We start from the raw sequence: 8,948 nt of genomic DNA, 5'->3' as shown, positions 1-8,948 counted from the left end.
AGAGAGATAGATCAGTGAGAGAGATAGATCAACGAGAGAGAGATAGATCCGCGAGAGAGAGATAGATCAGCGAGAGAGAGATAGATCAGCGAGAGAGAGATAGATCAGCGAGAGAGAGATAGATCAGCGAGAGAGAGAGAGATCAGCGATAGAGAGATAGAACAGCGACAGAGAGATAGATCAGCGAGAGAGATATAGATCAGCGACAGAGAGAGATAGATAGATCAGCGAGAGAGATAGATCAGCGAGAGAGAGATAGGTAGAACATCGAGAGAGAGATAGATCAGCGAGAGAGAGATAGATAGATCAGCGAGAGAGAGATAGATAGATCACGGCAGTTTCCAGCGAGACAAAAAGTGGTGAGCCCTCTATAGTTTCGATGCTCGCTTTTTCTTATTTTATGTTATAGAGGGCGCTAGTTTAAATACCCGGAAGACTATTTTTACTACCCTGGTAAAAGAGAGGGAATAAACTGACCAATAGACAGTGTTATAATTGAAAATTTAATGAATATTCATGTTATATTCGAAGAAGAAGGCGTGTAATTGATATTCGAAGCCAGCGGTCACTCCGTTTCTCAAGACTTCACGAGATATGAGTATTGAAATCTTACGTCTATTTTGCGACAAAAAACAGTAAAAAATAGCAGTTTAATTACAGGGTAATGGTGAGGTTATATATTTTTTTTGCAATTTACATAAACATCGGCGCCTAGTCGATGTGAAAATTCAAAAACTTGATAAACAATATTTAAAAAATCTCGCTGACGTCTAATCCAGTTTAATAATTATATACACAGAAAGTCGGGGCCCATTTGCCTGTTTTGCACACGTGGGTGTGCTGCTAAAGGCCTAGGCCTAACAAAGGTTTGTCACCTAGTACTAGGTTTAAGCCACGAAAAATAAATACTGTATAGGCCTAGGCCTAGAATAATATACTCTTAGTAGGCCTAGCCCAAGTATATGTCGTTAAGAGGGGAAATCAGCAGGGCCAGGCTTTAGTAACAGCTCTATCTAGCTAGGCTAGGCCTAATTTTTTAATATGGTACCATCAAGACATAGGTAGGCCTAGGAGGATAGGTATACTTACTAACTAGCTTTCATGAGGGCCTAATTTATTCTACAGTAGAAAATGTGAAAATATCATAGTCTATCTTCCTATGGCTTGAATATTACTAAACTATGGCAGCAACAGCATTGCATTTGTAGAATAAAAAATAAAATTTTGATTTTAATTTTGACAGTATAGTCCTAATTATAATATAATATTTCATCATGTATTTCAATCGCTAGTCCACCATTTTTTTAAATAATGATGATAAATATTTATAATTCAAAAATTGTACTACAGGTTCCAAAAATACCACCAACACAAACAAGTACGACTACTTTATTGATGCAAGTGTGGTTCATAAGAGAATCCATAATAAAGAAGAAGATGGCACTCCGTCAGATTTATCAGTAAGCCTATATTTTCTTTTATTTCGTATTCATTGTCGTGTACTTTATTCTTCTTTTTCTGAAAAATATAAACAGGTTTATTTAATTTTTGGTGAGCAGGGAGCTAAAAAGCACAAATAGTGTAATCAATAAAGTGTAAATTGTTACCAATTTTTCTTCTTTTGGGTTCAACTATTTCTTCTATTATGCATGGCTGAGTGGTAATTGCATGTGACCGCATCATGGATGTTAACTGTCCAAGTCTGTCATGCATCCCAGCAACTGTTCTTTTCCTTTTATTAAGCGCGGCGTGAATAGACTCCCCACCTTGCTCGCTAACCAGTCCCAGACCAAATCTCCAAGCCTTTAATTGGGGAATGACATGTTCCTCGAGCATATGTAATTTTGGAGATATACTTTTGTTGGTTTTTCGATATTCCTCCATAAAGTCTTTTATGGCTTTATCTGAATTTTTTTTGTAGAAGAGAAAAGAAACAGTTGCAGTGTGTTGTAGGAAAAGAAACAATGGCATGTCTAAGGAATACCTTGAAAGGTAAGCATAATTACATTACCATTTCCTTGAATATCAACATCTGTGACAGGTTTTGAATGATTCAAGTTATTGTGAACCCTAGAAAATTTTGAAAGGAGTGCATCGTACTTGGTGACCAATTCTTTTACTCTTTTGTCAATTAGCTGAATTTTTCCGATAGGAATCTCAGCTTCTTGAATTTTCATTTCATGTAGTGGAGCATTCACTAGTTCATTCCTAACATGGTCCTATTAAAAACAAATATACATTTTAAAAACTACAATTTTAATAATTAACAGTTGAAACAATATCAATTAAAAGAATAGTTAATTTACCTGACAACATTTATGAACATGGTTACCAATAAATGATTTACCATGATAGGCTTGCCGTTGGATGCGATTTTTTTGTAGCACACGCTCCAGTGATGTGACAATTGGACCCGTTCCAAATGGAAGCCCATTTTCCATGCATTTTGTCTGTAAAATAAAATATAATACAAGTTTTGTCTTTAGAGTATGTGTCTGGCAAGACGCATCTATGTCATTTATTGTTTGAGTAACTTACCAGTGACTCAATCTCTTCTCTCAATCTGACTATCTTTCCCACATTGGTAATGATGCTACCATCAACACTTCCTTTAAGATAGATTAATGGCATTGCATCCTCCATCTCAGTCAACTTTAATTTCTTTTCTTCAATCTTTTCTTTGATATCAATTTGTGTTTGGATCTGATGTTGAATTATTTTATCAAACTTTGATTCAGAAGTGTCATCAAGTTCTCCATTTTTCCTTAGGGAATATATGAGGCAATCTATGCTGTGCGCCTCCGTCTCAAGCATATCAAAGAGCTTCTTGAATATGCCCAATGACAAGTGCAGGCTAGGAACAGACACCTAAAAGATATAAATTTTAATACCAACAGTGCCATATAATGAAGTAAGTACATTTGTTTCTCTAATATAAAGATAATTAAAAACAAAACTGATGTACTTACATGATCTACCTCAATTGATACTAAGGGATTATTAACAACGCTCATGGAAACATCCTTAGATCGGCTTTCAATTCCGCCATCTTCCATAAACATTCTATAGTTGGCTCTGATTGAAGCCAATGATCGCTGTTTGGCGGGTGGTGCCTTTAATTGCATTTCTGCTTTTGGTTTTTCACAAAAGAGACAGCAGTATCGAGCTAAAAGTATTCCAATTTTTTCACAATGTTTAAAAATGCTAAAATATGCAGTAATACAGTATAAATAAAATTGGCTTAGAAAGATTTTGTATAAATTAAATGATGATAAAATAATTTAATAGTTTACCATTTGGTCCATTTAATCCATAGAGTTTTGTTAGATACTCATAGTCCCCAAAACAGAAAACTCTCAGTGTGTAATTGCTGAAAGAAATTATACATATATTTTTATTTTATTACTTGTATACGCATCCACATAATTAAGTTGATATACTAGTTGTATTCTTACCGCCATTTTTCCCCGTTCAAAGCAACAACTTGGTGGGCCACTTCCGGAAGAGTCCGGTTAATATTAAACATCATGTCAGGGGCATCAAATATTAGTACGACGATGATGTTGTTAATTGAATTTGGTTTGGCGAGGCTACATATCTGTACCTCAAATTTGGTACTTCCACCTCCCTTATCCCCGCCAAACTTTATCCAAATCTCGTTATTATTGGGAGATAGGTTGTTCAGTCTGTAAAAAAATTTAGTAAATATTAATTCAGTTTTTAATTAATTTCTTTTAACTTTTATTTCCATAGCAAATCCATAGGAACAAAAGTAAAGTCCTAAAAAGTAAGTTCTACACTTTGTAAGCACATATTAAAATTTAACTTCAGCGTACCTTGAGTGTTCATCAAGATATGAAAATACAACTTTTTTAATGTTTTTCAGTTTGACAGTAGGCGTTGATCTTAATTCTATCCCGTCTGGGGACGTCTCAGACCTAAAACATAGCATTTCCATTGTGGATTCAAAATAATCCCCAATGAGATCATTTTGCCGCTGCCGCATCCTTTTCTCTGATGGTATTGTCCCCTTCTCCACATATCTAGTACATAAAAAGGATTAATAATGTAGTCTCGCTTTATTACTAGACATACTTGACTGTGTCTAAAATGCCTGTATTCATGCATGGTTTTATTTAATCACATAATTGTTTGTTTACCTTCTTAGCTTTCGTAGCTGGTTCCATGCCAGATGGCAGTCTGACACCATTGCCAGAGCCTTATCTGTATCTATAGACGAAGTTGATGCTATGTTGGCTGCTTTTAAGACCGCTTGACTCATATGTTTGGCTGAGTACACTTTTTGATGGAAATCACCAGCCTCACTATTGCCAACTGATTTTATGATGCTGCTGATGCTATTTGCTCGTCTTGAAACAGTTCGAGAACTGGCCTTATCACTTGAGACTTTGGTGTTTGGTATGATAGCAATCTTTGCTGGCTGTAGATAAGAATTGTATTTGTATGTTTTATGCTAACAATTCTGTTATAATAATATTAATCTACTTTTTATAACATGCAATATGATAATTACAGAATTTGTTTTAAAGCACTCACCCGACCATTTGTTGCAATCAGCATTTCCTTACTTTTCTTTAGTTGATTGTAAACAACTTTTTCTGCAAACGTTTGTATTGTTTGGGAGACATGACTATCTTCTAGTGATTTCTCTAACACTGATACAGCTTTTGAAACATTATGATAAACCACTTCTTTAGTTGTCTGGTGTTCACAAATATGTCTCTGATGTTGAGAGTATTTTATGAACTTATTGCACGAGCATTGTAATTCTAGTGATTTTAGAGACTCTATTACAATTTGGGAGGCGGGTTTAAATTCCAGCATGTGCATTGGCTTTGCGCACACAAGACATGAACATACGTTAACATGGAGGGTACTAAACAAATTATACATACAACTAGAACAATAGTGATGTGAACAGTTTGACTCAAGACTGTTGAAAGACAAAATCGAGTTGCATATTTGGCAAATGAAAGGTTCAGAATTGATTTTGTCATTGACTGTAAATTTTGATGGAATAACGTCACATTCTGTTTCAGAAAATAATGTGTTGAGTTTTACTTGTTTTAGTCTCTTACCTGGTTTTGACTGTTCTGATAATAAATAACATGTGAAACATGATTGTTGTGTGTGTTGTCTCCAGATGTACCTTTGAGTTGTGCTAACCTTGTTATAGCTTGAAAATTGACAGTTCTTGCAAATGAATGGTGGATGTACATCTTTGTTTTCATGGGTTAAATCGATATTTAAAAATGTCAGGACGCTATCTTTTACTTTAGTTAGGTCAAATTTTCGCTGATTTCGTGTTAACTTGACACCACATACACGACATAAATTACTCAATGCATATGTATGGTACTCCATTTCACAAGACAATAAATAACAGTAACATACCACATACAGTCAATGCAAAACCAATACACAATTCTTTAAAAAATATATAATTAACTTTGCCCTAGGCCTATTTTTACCTATAAAATCACTGGAATTTTGAACAGAAATAAGTCAATTTCAAATTTAGCTCAAATCAATTTGAAAGTAGACGTCAGCCTGAATTTTGAGCTAAATAAAGAATAAAGTCTCCGCTTTCTCTTGGAATTAACGGTGTTGCTCGAAAAAATTGCAGAGATTTGCTATCAGACGATCAAAAGCTTGAACTTACCGCGACGATAAACTTTCGCCGTGAGGGCGCTATTTATGTATATTTTCAGCTTTTGAAACTATCGCAAACATCGTTAAAATTTCGCTTTTTTAATAATATTTTTTAATCCTAGACAATTTTCCCTAATACAAAATACAATAATAAAGCAAACACTGTAAGATTCGAGGAAAACTTTATTAATTTGTCATTGTAAGACTGTATTTACTTCGTATGATACACTCTCTGTTTATAGCTAGCTAATGTAAACATTTCGCTCGATGTTGGTGGGCTATAAATAGCTGCTCAAGGCTCGCGCCAGGCGTATCAATCAAAAGCGCGTTGTAAACACTTTGTGTCTCGGATATCGCGTTTGAAACTGCCGTGAGATCAGCGAGAGAGATAGATAAATAAGCGATAGAGAGATAGATCAGCGAGAGAGATAGATAGATCAGCGAGAGAAAGATAGACCAGCGAGAGAGAGAGATAGATAGATCAGCGAAAGAAAGATAGATCAGCGAGAGAGAGAGATAGATCAGCGAGAGAGAGATAGATCAACGAGAGAGAGAGATAGATCAGCGAGAGAGAGATAGATCAGCGAGAGAGAGATAGATCAGCGAGAGAGAGATAGATCAGCGAGAAAGAGATAGATCAGCGAGAGAGAGATAGATCAGCGAGAGAGAGATAGAGAGAGAGAGAGAGAGAGAGAGAGAGAGAGAGAGAGAGAGAGAGAGAGAGAGAGAGAGAGAGATCAGCGAGAGAGAGATAAATCAGCGAGAAAGAGATAGATCAGCGAGAGAGAGATAGATCAGCGAGAAAGAGATAGATCAGCTAGAGTGAGATAGATCAGCGAGAGAGAGATAGATCAGCGAGAGAGATAGATCAGCGAGAGAGAGATAGATCAACGAGAGAGAGATAGATCAGCGAGAGAGATAGATCAGCGAGAGAGAGAGATAGATCAGCGACAGATAGAGAGATCAGCGACAGAGAAATAGATCAGCGAGAGAGATAGATCAGCGAGAGAGATATAGATCAGCGAGAGAGAGATAGATAGATCAGCGAGAGAGAGATATATAGAACATCGAGAGAGAGATAGATCAGCGAGAGAGAGATAGATAGATCAGCGAGAGAGAGATAGATAGATCAGCGAGAGAGATAGATAGATCAGCGAGAGAGAGATAGATCAGCGAGAGAGATAGATAGATCAGCGAGAGAAAGATAGATCAGCGAGAGAGAGATAGATAGATCAGCGAGAGAGAGATAGATCAGCGAGAGGCAGATAGATCAGCGAGAGAGAGATAGATCAGCGAGAGAGAGATAGATAGATCAGCGAGAGAGATAGATCAACGAGAGAGAGATAGATCCGCGAGAGAGAGATAGATCAGCGAGAGAGAGATAGATCAGCGAGAGAGAGATAGATCAGCGAGAGTGAGATAGATCAGCAAGAGAGAAATTGATCAGCGAGAGAGATAGATCAGCGAGAGAGATAGATCAGCGAGAGAGAGATAGATCAGCGAGAGAGAGGTAGATCAGCGAGAGAGAGAGAGAGAGATCAGCGACAGAGAGATAGAACAGCGACAGAGAGATAGATCAGCGAGAGAGATAGATCAGCGAGAGAGATATAGATCAGCGACAGAGAGAGATAGATAGATCAGCGAGAGAGATAGATCAGCGAGAGAGAGTTAGGTAGAACATCGAGAGAGAGATAGATCAGCGAGAGAGAGATAGATAGATCAGCGGGAGAGATAGATAGATCAGCGATAGAGAGATAGATCAGCGAGAGAGATAGATAGATCACCGAGAGAAAGATAGATCAGCGAGAGAAAGATAGATCAGCGAGAGAGAGATAGATAGATCAGCGAGAGAGAGATAGATCAGCGAGAGAGAGAGAGAGAGAGATAGATCAGCGAGAGAGAGATAGATCAGCGAGAGAGAGATAGATCAGCGAGAGAGAGATAGATCAGCGAGAGAGAGAGAAATCAGCGATAGAGAGATAGAACAGCGACAGAGAGATAGATCAGCGAGAGAGATATAGATCAGCGACAGAGAGAGATAGATAGATCAGCGAGAGAGATAGATCAGCGAGAGAGAGATAGGTAGAACATCGAGAGAGAGATAGATCAGCGAGAGAGAGATAGATAGATCAGCGAGAGAGAGATAGATAGATCAGCGAGAGAGATAGATAGATAAGCGATAGAGAGATAGATCAGCGAGAGAGATAGATAGATCAGCGAGAGAAAGATAGACCAGCGAGAGAGAGATAGATAGATCAGCGAGAGAGAGATAGATCAGAGAGAGAGAGAGATAGATCAGTGAGAGAGAGATAGATCAACGAGAGAGATAGATAGATCAGCGAGAGAGAGATAGATCAGCGAGAGAGAGATAGATCAGCGAGAGAGAGATAGATCAGCGAGAAAGAGATAGATCAGCGAGAGAGAGATAGATCAGCGAGAGAGAGATAGAGAGAGAGAGAGAGAGAGAGAGAGAGAGAGAGAGAGAGATCAGCGAGAGAGAGATAAATCAGCGAGAAAGAGATAGATCAGCGAGAAAGAGATAGATCAGCTAGAGTGAGATAGATCAGCGAGAGAGATAGATCAGCGAGAGAGAGATAGATCAGCGAGAGAGAGATAGATCAGCGAGAGAGAGATAGATCAGCGACAGATAGAGAGATCAGCGACAGAGAAATAGATCAGCGAGAGAGATAGATCAGCGAGAGAGATATAGATCAGCGAGAGAGAGATAGATAGATCAGCGAGAGAGATAGATCAGCGAGAGAGAGATATATAGAACATCGAGAGAGAGATAGATCAGCGAGAGAGAGATAGATAGATCAGCGAGAGAGAGATAGATAGATCAGCGAGAGAGATAGATAGATCAGCGAGAGAGAGATAGATCAGCGAGAGAGATAGATAGATCAGCGAGAGAAAGATAGATCAGCGAGAGAGAGATAGATAGATCAGCGAGAGAGAGATAGATCAGCGAGAGACAGATAGATCAGCGAGAGAGAGATAGATCAGCGAGAGAGAGATAGATAGATCAGCGACAGAGAGATACATAGATCAGCGAGAGAGATAGATCAGCGAGAGAGAGATAGATCAGCGAGAGAGAGATAGATCAGCGAGAGAGAGATAGATCAGCGAGAGAGAGATAGATCAGCGAGAGAGAGATAGATCAGCGAGAGAAAGATAGATCAGCGAGAGAGAGATAGATAGATCAGCGAGAGATAGATAGATCAGCGAGAGAGAGAGAGAGATAGATCAGCGAGAGAGAGATAGATCAGCGAGAGAGA

The 8,948-nt window shown here is 38.2% G+C and overlaps 1 long non-coding RNA gene across 1 annotated transcript; it reads left to right on the top strand.

Moving 5' to 3' along the window:
• Nucleotides 1-349: 349 nt before the first annotated feature.
• LOC140044968 (uncharacterized) lies at nt 350-1,460 on the top strand. The gene is made up of 2 exons (XR_011844512.1): nt 350-667; nt 1,351-1,460. It is a non-coding gene; the product is annotated as an uncharacterized lncRNA (long non-coding RNA).
• The last annotated feature ends 7,488 nt before the right edge of the window (nt 1,461-8,948 follow it).

This window comes from Antedon mediterranea, chromosome 3 (assembly GCF_964355755.1).
Source record: "Antedon mediterranea chromosome 3, ecAntMedi1.1, whole genome shotgun sequence".
NCBI classification, from domain to species: domain Eukaryota; kingdom Metazoa; phylum Echinodermata; class Crinoidea; order Comatulida; family Antedonidae; genus Antedon; species Antedon mediterranea.
Note: the sequence above shows the minus strand (reverse complement) of the source record. Positions and strands in the feature narration are given on the sequence as shown.